This window comes from Mobula birostris, chromosome 19 (genome assembly GCF_030028105.1).
Source record: "Mobula birostris isolate sMobBir1 chromosome 19, sMobBir1.hap1, whole genome shotgun sequence".
Taxonomy (NCBI): Eukaryota; Metazoa; Chordata; class Chondrichthyes; order Myliobatiformes; family Myliobatidae; genus Mobula; species Mobula birostris.
Genome location: NC_092388.1, coordinates 18,607,396 through 18,618,825, shown reverse-complemented (window position 1 = coordinate 18,618,825; position 11,430 = coordinate 18,607,396). Strand labels below are relative to the sequence as shown.

At 38.7% G+C, this 11,430-nt stretch overlaps 1 long non-coding RNA gene across 1 annotated transcript; it reads left to right on the top strand.

Annotated features, from left to right (window-relative positions):
• The first annotated feature begins 6,252 nt into the window (after positions 1-6,252).
• LOC140212325 (uncharacterized) lies at positions 6,253-10,591 on the top strand. Its single transcript, XR_011889696.1, has 3 exons — positions 6,253-6,472; positions 7,485-7,534; positions 9,220-10,591. It is a non-coding gene; the product is annotated as an uncharacterized lncRNA (long non-coding RNA).
• The last annotated feature ends 839 nt before the right edge of the window (positions 10,592-11,430 follow it).

Sequence of the window (11,430 nt, the reverse complement as noted above, 5' to 3'; positions counted from 1 at the left end):
TCCTGTATCTTAAAATAATTATGATTGGTGTTAAAACAATCAGGCTGGAACAGTCTGATGCACTTTCTAGCTTACAAGTAACACGATTACACCTTACCATTGATATTTCACGTTTAAAAGTCTAACATTTTCTTATAGTGTTTAATGTACAGGGGAAACATGTCATTTATTGTTTTAAATGTTTTTTATTTTTACATGTACATAATGAGTTTTATATTGTCTTTGTTTTTCACATTTTGCCTTTATTTCACATTTGATAGAATTACACTGAAGCTGAAAAAGTATTTTTCACTTTAAGAGCAGTTGATTGCACGATTTTTGGATTGCAGAACCTATCCTGACAAGAGATAGAATGTGGCTACATGTTTCTTCCACGTTTATGAGAGGACATGTAAAAGACGTCAGAGTTGCTGTTATCTTGGAACTATTCTATGGGGATCATTCTATCTCACCCTTAATATTTTTGATTTTGTGCAGGTTAAGGTAAAAATAATGTTGTTATACTTTATTGACACAGAAATATTAAATATATAATTTTCATTGAAGGGTCTAAATTCCCCACGTTCTTCTGATGAATATTGACTATGGTGAATTCAACTAAATATCCATGATATTCGTTGATACAACATTATTCTGGTAATCTTCAGTCTTTTCCAAAGTCCTTTATGCTTTGTAATTACCCTGAGCAATCAGAATATTTAAATTCAAGCTTCAGCTGAAATGTTTAAAACAGTGGAAGCTTTATTTGTAGTAATTGCCAGATGTTCTGTTTGCAAATACCAGCTTTTAGTCATTGTAACTGCAATACAAGGTGGTCATCAGTGATCAAATGCAGAAGACTGAGGCTTACTGATGTTGAAAGTAGGTTAGGCCTCTTTGCTATTGGACTAGACTGCCATGAAAACAAGCAGCAGAACCTAGTTTTGCTAGAATTGTGAGGAATGTTTCATTTGATTCTGCACCAGATATACTTGAATCTGGATCCAAACCTCATTAACTTTGGGAAGTGTTATGTGGTAAGCATATGGGATGCAATAAAGATATTAAATAAGTACTTTGCATTTACTGTCTCTTACTGCTTTTGCATAATTTCTACATTGTTAATGCACATTATTTGTTAAAACTTCAAATTATTTTCATCCTTTTCCAGCCAGTATCTATAGTATTTTTATTTTGAAGTGTGGATGGGGCTTTGCTGTATGTCAGAAGTTGTCAATGGTATGATTTTAAATAAAACTCACCTACTGCACTTGAAGCTTTGCCACTGGACTCTACATGTGGATGACTGCTGAGTTGGTGTCCTTGCATCCAGATAGGGTATGTACAGATGCACAGGACACCAGAATACAATTTCCAGTGGGGAATTGTGCCAGTAAGATCTGGCCCATTGATGATGGTTTTAAACTTCTAGGTGTTAGTATTATATAGCAGCTTACCTTCATGTGAAACATCTAGATTGTCTAAAACTGATTCAAGGATCCTAATCTAAAAAGAAATGTGAATATTTACTTGATTACTGGAATGTTCAATGTTTGTATTTCCATTTCACTGAAGTGGCTACCTTAACAATAATAAACACAAGAGATTCTCCAGGTGCTGAATCCACAAACTGGGTACCGATAGCCATAATAAATCTACCGACAACCACAACTATTTAGGCAATACCATTTCCCACCCTATCTCTTGTAAGATGCCATTCCTTCTTCTCGGTTTCTTCTTCCAGGAACAGGGTTTCCCTTCCTCCACCACTGATGTTACCCTCAGCTGCATCTTCTGCATTTCCCAAGCATCTACCCTCACCGCATCTTCCCGCTGCCTTAACGGGGAGAGTTCCTCTTATCCTTCCCTACCCCCCATGAGTCTCTGCATGCAGCACATCATTCTCTGCATCTTCAGCATGATTCTGCCGTCAAACCTACCCCACCCGAAGCTGTCAAATGCTCCTCTTGTGTTAACCCCTTCATTCCCAGAATCATCCTCATGAACCTCCTCTAGACTCCAATGACAACACGTCTTTTCTGAGATATGGGGCCCAATACTGTTGACAATACTCCGTGTGGTCTGACTAGTGTCTTATAAAGGCTTAGCATTATCTCCTCTATATTCTATTCCCCATGAAATAAATGCCAATATTGCATTTGCCTTTACCACACACTCAACCTGTAAATTAACCCTCTGGGGGTCTTCCCTCTGCACCTCTGATGTTTGACCCTTCTCCTCATTTAGATAATAGTGGAACTATTTTTCCTTTTACCAAAAATGCATTATCACACATTTCCCAACACTATTCCATCTGCCACATTTTTGCCCGTTCTCCCAATGGTTTAAGTCCTGCCACAATTGCATTGCTTCCTCAGCACTACCCCTCCACCTATCTTTCTATCATCTGCAAACTTTGCCACAAAGTCATCAATTCCATTACGCAAATCATTGACAAACAATGTAAAAAGTAGCGGTCCCAATACTGGCCACTGAGAAACACCACCAGTCACCGGCAGCCAACCAGAAAAGGCCCCTTTTATTTTCACTCACTGACACTGGCCTGTCAGCCATTCCATTATCCATGCCAGTATCTTTCCTGTAACGCCACAGGATTTTATCTTGTTAAGCAGCCTCGTGTGGCACATTATCAAATGCCTTTTGAAAATCCTAGTAAATGACATCCACTGCCTCTCCTTTGCCCACCTTGCTTGTTACTTCCTCGAAGAACTCCTAACTGATTTGTCAGGCAAGATTTCCCTTTAAGGAAACCATGCTGACTTTGACTTATTTTGCCATTCGTCTCCAAGTACCCCGAAACCTCCTCCTTAATGATGACTCCCAACACTTCCCCCACCACTGAGGTTAGGCTAACTGGCTTGTAATTTCCTATAATAATAGGAAATAACTGACCTATAATAATACTGATATTGTGTTATCAATACCTTTCTTGCTATTGAAAATAATATTTTTATAAAATGGGGTATTGTTGGAAGGCCAGCCTTTAATCCCCATCTCTGCCTGTCTTTGAGGAAGTGGTGGTGAGCTGTTTTGAATTGATTTAGCCCTGTTGGTGAAGCTATTAGATTTAGACGCATCTGCAATGAAGGAAGTGCAATTTGCTAACAGGTCAGATTGGTGCCTGCAGGTGGTCATGTGACCATGCACCTGCTATCTTGGTCCTTTGTGGTGGAAGTTTGGGAGACTTGTTGTAACGTCAGAGACCTGATGAGGTATTCCTTAGTGTTCCAAAAGAAATACTTAAGGGTCAGTGGTTGTTCTGGTTATGATATTCCACATTCTTAAATTTTCTTGATCTTTTTTTCCTGCACATTGGACGAAAGCAAGTGTGACTCCCTCCCCCCCCCCCCCAATGGAGGGAGAGAGAAAGCTGGGAATTACCAAAATAAAATTCATCTGATGTTGACATTATAGTGGGGAAGTTTTGGAATCAATAAAGAATGCGATGTCATGACACTTACGAGGAATATTTCTTTAAGAATGTGCAATGGATTCCACACCTGTAGTATTGTGTACAATCTTGGTCTCCTTACCCAAGAAGAAGAGCAATGATGCTTTACCAGATTGGTTCTCGATATGGTGGTGAGTCCTTGTGAAGGGTCTCGGCCCGAAATGTCGACTGCTTATTCATTCCATAGATGCTGCCTGACCTGCTGAGTTCCTCCGGCATTTTATGTGTTTTGCCTTGGATTTCCAGCATCTGCAGATTTTCTTGTGTTCTTGATATGGGGAGTCTGATTTGAGGAAGTATTAAATAAGTGAGATGCCTATTTAAATTTCAGGCATTTTGTGGTTTTATTCAAGTTTCTGGAGCTTTGAATATTTGATAGAGTAGATGTGGGGAAGATATTTAACTTGGCTAAAGAGTCTAAAATTGTGGCATTCACCAGAAGGAGAGTTTATTTAGGACTGCAATAAAATTATTAATTCAAAAGGTGATTCAAAAATTATTCATTCAAAGCATTCTTTGTAATTCTCTAGTAAGTACTTTGAAGACTTAGTAATTGATTCCATTTTAAGAATGGTACTTCCCTCAATCGCAGGACTCTGCAGAGAGTGGTGCGGACTGCCCAGCGCATCTGTAGATGTGAACTTCCCATGATTCAGGACAATAACAGAGACTGGTGCATAAAAAGGGCCTGAAGGATCACTGGGGACCCGAATCACCCCAACCACAAACTGTTGCAGCTACTACCACCCGGGAAACGCTACCGCAGCATAAAAGCCAGCACCAACGGGCTCCATGCCATCACGCCGAGGCAATTGTATTTCTATATTGACTGTCCTGTTGTACATACTATTTATTATAAATTACACGTTGCATATTTAGATGGAGATGTAACAAGAATTTTTACTCATGTATGTGAAGGATGTAAGAAATGAATTCAATCCAATTCAAATGGTGATTAATTTCTAGATCTTAAAGGGCTTGAGATATTAGGATAGAGCAGGAAAATGCAGTGCGAGTAGAAGATCACCCATAACCCTGCTGAAAGTCAGAGTAAGTCCAGGATTCAAATGACCTCCTGCTCCTACATACAGCATGCTCTTGTCTTAAGTACTTCTGCCCGGTCCATGTCAGAGAGAATCCCACATTCATCATTCGCAATCTACGGAGCTTGAGTGGAAGCGAGTCACTCTGGACCACAAGGATTCGCCTATGAAGAATATGATTTATATACGGGTACAGTTTAGTTTCAGGTCAATTGTTACGCCTCCCCCAAACTGTTGGTGAGCTGTTTACTGATCTTAATGTCATTATGAGTCCACAAGGAGATGGCAATTGTGTGATGTGACTGTTTCTTACCCCTGTGGACGAATACTGTCCTTAGTGGAATACTACATGGAATAGTACATTTCCTGAGAAGTTGCGATCCAATTGTGCATTCTGTGATTACCAGTTAACATCCGACATTATGATAGATCGTTCAAAAAGCCATGTCTCGTTAAGCATGCCTAGGGCAGCAATGCTTAACCTTCGACAACCATCATACTATGGACAGCTATCAGTGATGCTGTGGACAAGTGCATGTCTAATAGGTAGATTTGTGTTATGTATTCATATTCATATATTCAACATGTTCGTCCAGGAACTTCGTGCCAATCTTGATCGATGACCAACCCCTTCCTGGTAATGGCCAGTGAGTGCAGCGCCCCGGTTTCCCCCCGTCAAATACTAACCGACCAAGCCCACGGGTTCAGTTGTAAACGGGGGAACAGAAGAGAACGAAACCGCAAGCAGAGGGGTGGATTAGGATTAACATTGATTAAAAAGGGCCGCTTTTTAAAATTTATTTCTTTAGTTATTTGTCAAAATCGCGCATCATGCTTTGAATTTCCAGGAACGCCGCACAACTTGCAAATTCTCACCCAGCAACCACTGCACGTACAAACCGAAAAACCCTTTCGTAGCCTCTTTGGCGTAAAAGAAAACGCCGTGGCAGACAGAGGGCGCTCTTGGCCTAGGAAACGTAGCTATGGCTCCTTGAGTTTAAGAATTAGTAATTCTTCAATGTTGTTTTAAAACCTACTTATCGGATTCCTGGTCTGCCGACTTTTTAAATCTACCTACTTGCCTCTCCGCCTGTATCTGTTGCCGGTTATCCTTAGGAACCTTTCCTCTAAATATTTTGCTCATGTCGGGATGTACATTTCGATACACGCGGTGGATCCTTTGTTTTGGCAGTCTGGTTATTAGTTGTGTTAGGATGCCTGAATATACCATAGATGGAAACGCAGCTATTCCAAAGCCCTCAATTAGTTGTTTTCTTTAGATGAACAGCTTTGAGATAAAAGATGTAATGACGTGTTTTACATGTCATTAAATGGATCCCGTATAATCGTGCTTATGTAAATTTCAGTTTTATAAGTAAACGATTAATTATTAGTGACTTATTTTCTAGCTCTCAGATATCACGAAGTCACATTGTTGGCTGTGCTAACAAAATATATTTCCTCCACACGTATCTGCGTCTCTTTCTCATCTACTTGCAAAATTGAACAGAGCAAAAAAAAAATCACATTTATTAATTACACAATCTACAAAAGCCACCTCTCAGTTTAGATTAATTATTTGCTTATGGCGTATCTAAAATTACGAAATTGTAAAATAAAGCTTTGAAAGCCCGTGAAGCAGTGTAGTCGTGGGACGCTGGCTTTTAGTTGAATTTGAAGAATTTACAAAAAAATATATTATTGTAAAAATGTAAATCATGTACAACAAATGAGAAATAAATTCTATTACAGGAGAAAATCTGCAGATGCTAGAAATCCAAGGCAACACTCACAAAATGCTGGAGGAACTCAGCAGGCCAGGCAGCATCCATGGAAATGAATAAACAGTCGACGCTTTGGGCTGAGACCTTTCTACAGGACTGAAAAGGAAAGGGGATGATGCCAGAAATAGAATAATAAATTATATTACTGGCTTAAAGGCAGTAGTGGAATGCATTTCCCTTATGAGTTACTTGAGGTAGGTTTCAATAAATGCAGTTTATTCTTTTAGGAGATATTTATTTTACTGAAATCTAGAAATTCACCATCTTGCTTCTGTAAGTAATTATTCAGGAGCAAACTCTGATGCACAGCATTATTTCCAACACCTCTGTTTCATATGTTAATCTAAGTTGATGTGTTGCATTTGTGCAGCTTCCGCCTGGTTGAGGAGTGGGTAGTGTAGCTGTGGAGGAATTCCATCACCCTGCAGGAGTAGGGAAATCCAATCATTTACATGCAATATATACTGTATATGGATTTACCAGTTTAAAGAAATAACTGATGGATGTGCTTCAAGACAACAGGCGGGTTGCAGATTATTGCAAGCTACATGTTGACACCAATGAGAAGCATTTTAAACTTTGAACATTTTTATTCCTGTTCCCAAAAAAATTAAGATGCATCTATCTTGTGTGAATTAAACATAAGGTTTAAGTTCCTAAATTGCATTAACATTCAGCAATATATCACTATAAACTGTTTTTGAATAATCATTTCGGCTTTCTAATCTCATTCAATGATGTATGTGGCTACAAAAGATGAGGGATCTCACGGTGTTAGTGCAATCCTTTTGAGTGAAGTTGCCTGGCTGTCAGGCGCTTGGCCTCGGCTGGCTGAACTCGTCTCATTAAACCGTCTGCCCGTTTATCCACCTCCAAAAGCTTCTGTATTATGTCAGAAACACTTATTTAGGCTCCAACCGTCAGAGTGTATTAACATTAATAGCAGCCATCACATGGGAAGAGAATGACCAGCTCCAAGACACAGAGATAGCATACACACCCAGAACTTGCAATCAAATTGGAAAGAAAGGTCACATTTGCAATAAGTTGGTGGAAATGCAGGTAATTGGTTAGAAAGCACTATGTATGTCCCTAACGGTAATGTCATTGATTTGAATACTTTTCATATAATTAAACATTCTTGCATTTATTACTTTCCAAAAGCTAAAAGCGTCTCAAATGTTAATGAAACTGTTTGTGTTACAGGCAGCATGGAATTGAGTTCAACTGCAATATTGGCTCCTTTTTAATTTTAGGTGAGTTGTAGTCAGGTGATATTTCATTTTTTCTTACCTTTCAACATGTGCAGAAAGCATTAAGTCCGAGTGTAAATATTTCCCATATGAACTCTAAACACAAGGTGCAGATTTAACATTTGAGGCATTTTAAAAAGCCTTTTAATCAAAAATAGAATGCAAAAGTTTTGATTATTTGAAAAGTGTTCAAATCCATCACACCACTGTTTGTGTTCTTTGGAGGCCTTACATTGTGCGTTCATACAAACTACCTGCATCCCCTTTCATTTCCAGCAAAGATAACCTTTCTGTCCAATATTCATATGCCACCATGGGCCATTTGGTCCTTCAAGTCTGTCATTCAATTAGGCCATAGCTGACCTGTAGCTAGTCTGTGTGCGGCAATATTTCTTCCATAGTCTCTACTATTGTCAATCTGTCAAAAAAATCTTTTCTTTTAAAGAGATTGAAAGATTATTAAAAGCCTTTTTGGGTGTGAGTTCAGGTGTGAGTGTGTGTGGGGGATGGAGGAGGAGGGTGTGGGTAGGAATGCGTGAGTGTAAATCCAGTGTTCCATTACCTTTTGTGAGGAGAAGTGCTTTCTGATTTCACAGCTGAATAGCCTGCCTCTAATGTGCTCAGTATCAAGTTCCAAAGCCCATTCCAAAACAAGTCAGTCTATGACATCTATACATATAATTTAATGCAAGGCATATTCAATTCTATAAAATAAACACAAGCGATTCTGCAGATGCTGGAAATCCAGACACACACACACACACACACACACACACACACACACACACTTCTGGAGGAAATCAACAGGCCAGGCAACATCTTGGGCAGGGGTCCCCAACCTTGGGCCCATGGGCCACTTGGTTAATGGTAGGGGTCCATGGCATAAAAAAAATTGGGAACCCCGGACTATGGAAATAAATAAAGAGTTGATGTTTCAGGCTTGAGACCCTTCACCAGGACTGGCCTATATGATCAATTGTATATGTTTGCATTGTGTTCCTCTGTGAGAGATTGGCAGTTGGGTACTGTTAGTTTTAATGGGAAAGGGACGAAGCTTGCCCCTTCTTAGGATTTTGCTACTTTCTGTAACAATAAATGTTGGTTTCATTCTAGGATGCAAAGAGCCTACTGCTATGCATCATACACAAAGTGCTGGAGGAACTCAGCAGGCCAGGAAGCATCTTGTATTTGTAATATTGCTATGCATGTGGGTTTTAGAAATAATTTAGTCATTTTTTAAGGTGTGGGTCCCTGTATATTGGTGACAGTGGATGGAAGTAGTTGTAATCCTTTTCACTTTAGGTGAATTATGATAGGATACCTATTTCAGTGACAGTGTCTGCAGAACTTTAACTTCTGAATGAGTAGAAGGCTCTTTTTTTTTATTCAGGAAAAAAAATGAAGAAGTCAATGAATTATATTAAAAGACCTGGTTGTACTTCCCATTTTGCAGGAGTGTGGTACCTTGGGCAGAATGAATTAGGTTAATCCGATTTTGAAAAGAATGAAGATGGTCACCTAACTTTCTGAAATGTCGGTTTTGCTATGTTGAGAGATCAACTGCAGTCCTGCCTTGCAATTTTGTCTATTTTGAAAGCCTAGCTATAACTTCAAAACCATTTTAGATTAGGAAGCTGCCAAGTTTGCAACATTTATTTATTTTTAATTGAAATGTTTCTGTTTTACAGATATCCGAAGGCACTGAACCAAAGTAATTAAACAGTTTGACATAGATTAACGTTTCTCTTTGGAATAGTCTGGGTCAAGTTAAGGTTGGTCTCGGAAACTGTGAGATGAAAAAAATCCAACTTAAAAATAAGTCATTTTGATGGAAAACAAATTGCATCTGAGCATCCAAGTTTTTTATACGGGTCTCTGTGAATCTGTGTCAGCAGGTGGACGAAAACAGCTCTTTGACATTTTTGGATTCTTGGTGTTTACAAATTGTTAGAATGAAGCACAGTGAAATTGATGTTCCAAAGTTAAAATGTATAAAATCTGCAGTGCAAGTACCTCTTCTAATTTTCCTGTAGTAAAATATGCAAAACATGACACACGTTGATGAAGAGTTGAGTTGGCTATCCAAAATTCCATAACACATGGAAGAAGTATTGTAAATGAGGACATTTCTCCGAAGTTTGATTGACTTTTTATTTCTTTTGCTCATTTGATGGATTTCCTTTTAAGTGTGCTTTCGTGCAATTGGATGGATAATTTGGATGGCATTCTCCACCTTTTGTGCTGTAATGTTGTAGTGAGCCTGAAATGCCTTTTGACTTGTCAAGTTTTTTTTTCATCTACTGTTTGTTTTGGAATCTCTTCAGCTGATTTTCGTTAGTATTTTCCTTCTAAGATTCTTACTGACAAAGTGAAAAAAACTGAAATGATATCCTACACTTTCCCGGTATTATATTTATGTATCTCAGAAATTCCACTCAATCACCATTTTTATTATTCATTCATGACTTTTGGCCTTATTTGTAACCATGTTTTAATATATTCATTAACCATTAAGATTTTTATATATAATATTATACATATGGTTTCATCCGGGCACCCCAGTTTCCTCCCACAGTCCAAAGATGTAAAAGTTAGTAAGTTAATTGGTCATTGTAAATTGACCTGTGACTAAGTTTGCATTAAATTGGTGGGTTCCTGGCAGTGTGGCTTAAAGGGCAGGGAGGGCCTATTCCATGCTGTATCTCTAAATATATACATATAAGACCATAAGGTATAGAAGCAAAATTAGGCCGTTTGGCCCATCGAGTCTGCTCTGTCATTTCATCACAGCTGATCCATTTCCCTCTCAGTCCCAATCTCCTGCCATCTCCCTATAACCCTCCAGCTCCAATTACAAAGTAATTTGTCTGTCTTTGTTATGTATAGCTTTTCCTAAATTCTATTGTAATTCTTAGTTTCTTTGTAAATGCCTGCAAGAAAACGAATCTCAAAGTGGTATATAATGACTCCAGAGGTGCTGCCTGACTTGCTGAGTTCCTCCAGAATTTTGTGTGTGTTGCTTTGGATTTCCAGTACATGCCGAGTTTCTCGTGTTTTTGTTTTACAGGGCTCACCTCCTTATGTATATATACTCCAAAAATGTTTGCTCACCACAAATGAATTAAGAATTATTAATCTTATATGAGTGTCTTTTAGTTTTACTTGCAGTTTTAACAGGCTTATCTACCGTCTTGCTTACAGTCTTGTTTATCTTTAGAATATCCACCTTCACTCACACGCTCCTCGTTCGTGGTTTAACGTGTGGAATTATAAGGGTGATTGAACAGTTAAGGACTCCACAAAGGGTTAAAATACGGGTTGCGCGCCAGAGGAATGCAACTGGTCATCTGCTCGTCCCCTTCACTCTCTTGCACATTATCTGGACTAGTACAATGTTAAACTTTTACAAATGAACATTGCGTCTAACCCCCGCCACACAATCACGGCAAAATCACACATTCGGAGCATTTAGTATTAAATATCTAGATAAACCATCACGCTTAGTCCTTCTAACTGCTCATCAATGGCCGTTGGATTGTGACAATGCATTCACTCAATATTTCAGTTTAGTACAGCTTCGCTGCTTACGCATAACCGAATCAGTGTTAAAACATTAACTAATATTTCATTAGTGAAATAAACTTTTGAAAAACAAGTACACTATTTCTTTTCAACGATTTTAATGTCAGGCATTCACGATTATATTGGTACGTTGGCACAATATTACACGCATTTCCCCATCACGGTATCTGCTGGTTCGAGACAAGATGACGGAATTAGATCTCAACCAATTTTCGCAAGAAAGCTGGGTTGTAATAATAATCCGTTGCTTGGATGAAATTCTACGCAGAAGGATTCGGAAGGATTCTGTAAATTTCACTCCTAGAGGAGGACTGCAC